This window comes from Sinohyriopsis cumingii, chromosome 12 (genome assembly GCF_028554795.1).
Source record: "Sinohyriopsis cumingii isolate HCF-2022 chromosome 12, ASM2855479v2, whole genome shotgun sequence".
NCBI classification, from domain to species: Eukaryota; Metazoa; Mollusca; class Bivalvia; order Unionida; family Unionidae; genus Sinohyriopsis; species Sinohyriopsis cumingii.
In genome coordinates, this window is record NC_142972.1 from 19,450,785 (window position 1) to 19,455,191 (window position 4,407).

Genomic DNA, 4,407 nt, shown 5'->3' on the forward strand with positions numbered 1-4,407 from the left:
TTGTTCATATCGATGGCATGAGATGTGAAAAAATGGATGTGTGTAAGATTCAATAGTATGTAAAAACTGAAAACATTCCTATTGGGAAGAGTTATGGAACCAATAATATAACTTAAAGTTGTGTTTCATGAGAAAATCCTGTCACCCAATGAATACGTATGTGTAGAATATTTTCTGTATGGTGGCTGTTTTAATATTGCTGAACTGGTCTGATTTAACAATAGAAAACATCATGCTTAGTTGAATCTTACATCGATTGGAACGTGTCATTCCACTGAGATTCAACAAGGAGTCCTAATGTGACCATTTAACAAACTTTTTTCATTTTGTTGCTGAAATGGTTTCCATCTAGAATACTATTCCAAGTGAACGAGCTATATAAAATCAACATACATATCACTCACCTAGCAAAGTAGGATATAATTAAGCTACAACATCGTTGTATCGTCATGAAAATGTATGAATTATACCAAAGGGCAAAGGACTAGATTTTATATTAGATCTTCTGGTTCAGTAAGCAATGTAATCACTTCCTTGCAGTTTTACTTTAAGTAAAAAGAAATTGTTTTATTCATGCACATGTGCTTTATATTTTCCAACTTCTGTCACTAATGTCTGGGTCTTGTTTAAATTTTCACACTTTGCTAGGAACTTTCTTAATTTGAAAGAATATTTTGAAATGGTTTAGTACAGTGCTTTGGCCATCCTCCCATCATGATCATTTTATATACTTTGGAGAGGCTACTGGCCTGCAAACTCCTTTCTGTGTTTCTCCTGCTAATACCAACGTCTTTTTTAACCTGCCATTTCAAAATACGTTCTAATCATCCTTATGTCAAAAATCTGCCGATCAGCATATTATCATCACACCTTATTTGTTAAACTCCAAGTCAAATAATGTAACAAAAATAACTTTATAATATTAAGTCAAAATATATATGCACTGTCTGCTATACACTAAATTAATGTTGTAAAACAGGTATCGTCAGTATCATTATCATTAAAACACAATATACATGGTCAATTGATTGACGCAAAAATATAATTAATGGTATCATGGTAAATGTCTTTCTCTTGTAACCCAGAAGAGTCACAATACGTCTTATAGACAATGAGAAAACCACGGACAAAGAAAATAAACATGCAAACAAGGAACTTATATATTTTTATTTTCAGCCGTTGCAACAAATAAAATAAGTCCCTGAGAATAGCTTATTAATGCTAATCAAAGTCTGCATATACGTATTGATTGTATTCAAAGCATTATCACTAGAAATTACAAAATCTTTAATAAATAATAATAGTAATAGTATTTATTTGTAATATGGGCCACTGGCCCATGATAAATATCCTTACATCAGGCGGTACAAAAAGCTGTTATAGTGCGTAACAAAAGAACATCGTATTATAAGAAGCAATAAAGTAATAATTATTGCTTTTTCGGGTATAGGTGAGATAAAAGTATATATTGCACAGTAATCAAACAAACGGATGTTAGGGTAACCATAAAACTTGTGAGAAGCAGGATTTATCATATTGATCTAAAGTCTTATGTAGCAGGAGTCGTTGATAAAACGGTTTATCTAATCTTTAATTCTTTTAGATTAAATATGCTAAATTAGTCATCAGAATTTTACTAGTATCATTGTGTATAAAGAACCTAAATTTGTCTAAAGTTGAATTTTATATACAAAGATGGGTATTTTCTTCGTATTTCTCCTTATAACGGACACGCAATAATAAAATGGAATTAATTTCGATGTTAACATTACAAATTTGACACACTCTTTCCTTATAGCAGATACTTTCATATCTTCCGGTATTACTTCTGATTGGCAAGTTACCCGTTCTAAGCATAGCGATTATATAACAAAGATCGTTATCTTCCAACAATTCTAGATATTTTTGACAAGTAAATTCATCTCTCAACGGCCTATAGAAGCGCAGTCCTTCCATCGACTTAATCTCATCCTGCAGTATTTACCTACAAATATCTTCACATTTCTGGCTGAACAATATAAGAAATATATTTTCATTAATTACATCTTGAGTACACCACACATTGCCAAATCCAAATGCAAATAGAAGCTTTTTAACATAGTTAGCCCAGTAATCACAATTTTCTCCCCATCTTAACTGTAAATCATAGCATTGTTTAGGATATCTGTCTTCTGGCATTTTTATAATTCATAGCCAATATTTCAAAATACGTTTATATCTTATACACTGCATCATAACAACCCCAAACATCAGCTCCATAATTAAGTATGGGAGCCATCTTTGCGTCGAACAGACGAAGCAATCTAGTTACGGGTAATCTGCCAAATTTTGAAAGACTTTGTTCGAAAGTCTGAACAGCTTTCGGCTCCTACTAGGATAGAGTTTTCTGGCACATATACCACGAAGTTTTGAAGAAAATATGCATCCTAAATACTTATAATATGATTCAATCTTTACCTCTGTATGATCATGGTACCACTTTTCGTGTCTTCTGAGATAGCCACCTCTGTAAAATGCAGGCAATATGTATACAACATATTGAGCCTTGTCACACAAATCACACAGTTCTGCTGATCCAACCATATTCCACTAAAAGCACTGTAACCCGATACATCCATATTTGTAGTTGTTGCAGTCGCTTCTGTCGCCCTTGTTCTTGTACAGGGTTATAATGTTAGCATCTCTCATGTCCTGAGGCACTGCACCCTCGTCCCAGCACTGGCAGAGGAGGTCGTGCAGGTGTGTGAGAAGCACGCTACATCCACACTTGATGAGTTCTGCTGTGATGCCATCCTTCCCTGGGGCTTTAACTAGGGACAGTTTCTCTAAGGCCTTCTTTAGTTCGTCTACAGTAGGTTTCTCATCCAGTTCGGCCATGAGAGGGAGGTTTTCAATGGCGTTGAGGGCATCATTGTTCACGTGGTTCTCTTTGGGGTACAGTTCGGAGTAGTATTCCACCCAACGCTCCATCTGCTTGCCCTTGTTGTGGATGGTATCGCCTGTGGCAGACTTCAGTTTTTTCGTGGGACCCATTGCTTTCTTTATGCCATCGTACATGCCTCTGATGTTTCCAATATCTGCTGCTGACTGGATACTCTGACAGAGCTGAAGCCAGTATTCATTGGCACACTGCCGTGCTAATCTCTGCACTTTGCTTCTGGTAGACCTGTATGCCTGTAGTGTCTTCTGACAGGGGGATCGCTTGTGTTGCAGGTGAGCACTGCGACGTTCTTCTATGGCTGGCATGAGTGTGGCAGAGTTAGCCTCAAACCAGTCATTGTTCTTTGATTGCTTCTTACCAAATATCCGTGTGGCTGTGCTGTATACAGTCTCTTTGATGTGATCCCATCTTTCTTTGGCACTGCCGTTGGGGGGTTCTGAGTCAAACGTCTTGGAAAGAGCATAGGTGAATTCCTCAGCCTTGTCTGGATATGATGTCTTGCTCACATCAATGCGTGGTTGACCCTCTTGCCTAGAGCGGTGGATCTTCTTTGGCTGAAGCTTCATTTTGCAGCACACCAGCGAGTGGTCGGTGTCGCAGTCAGCACTGTGGAAGGTACGGATAAGAAACACACCCTTCATGGCTGACCGTCTTGTAATGATCAAGTCCAGTTGGTGCCAGTGTTTAGACCGGGGATGCCTCCAAGACACTTTGTGCTATGGCTTTGTCTGAAAGAATGAATTGGTGATGCTGAGTTCGTGGTACAAGCACATCTCTAGAAGGCGCTGCCCATTCTCATTCATCTTCCCAACGCCAAACTTGCCAAGACAGGAGGGCCAAGAGTCATGATCGGCACTCACCCTAGCATTGAAGTCGCCCATGAAAATCAAGTTCTCCTCCTTGGGAATTTTGTTGATGAGCGAATTTAACTCATCCTTGGTATCTGTGGAGGATCTTAGTGTGGGAGCGTAAACGCTGATCAGGTTGACAGGCCCGTTTGACGTGTGGAGGCGGAGGGATAGCAGTCTTCCATTTCCTTGTTGGCAGAGTTCTATCATCCCCAGCAGAGTGTTCCTGACAGCGAATCCAACACCAGATTCTCTGGCTTCATCTGCAATCTTTCCTTGCCAGAAGAATGTGTAGTTCTTTTCTCTGAGGGTCCCATAATCTGGTAGTCGTGTCTCCTGTAGTGAGGCGATGTCGACCTGGAGCCTTGCAAGTTCGTCATTGATGACTGAAGTCATACGAACATCACTGATTGTCTGGAGATCATCTGAAAGCCCAGTCAGCATGGTCCGAACATTCCAGGTACCTAACTTGAGGATTGAAGTCTTCCTTTTTATTTTTATTTTGTTATTTCTTGGTGCAGTAGTTGCAGTCCGCTTGTCAGGTACTCGCGTACCTTAAGCCTTACGCACCCAGCAAGGCAGGCGAACTGTGGAGGGACGGCACCTTATTGGCTGGGG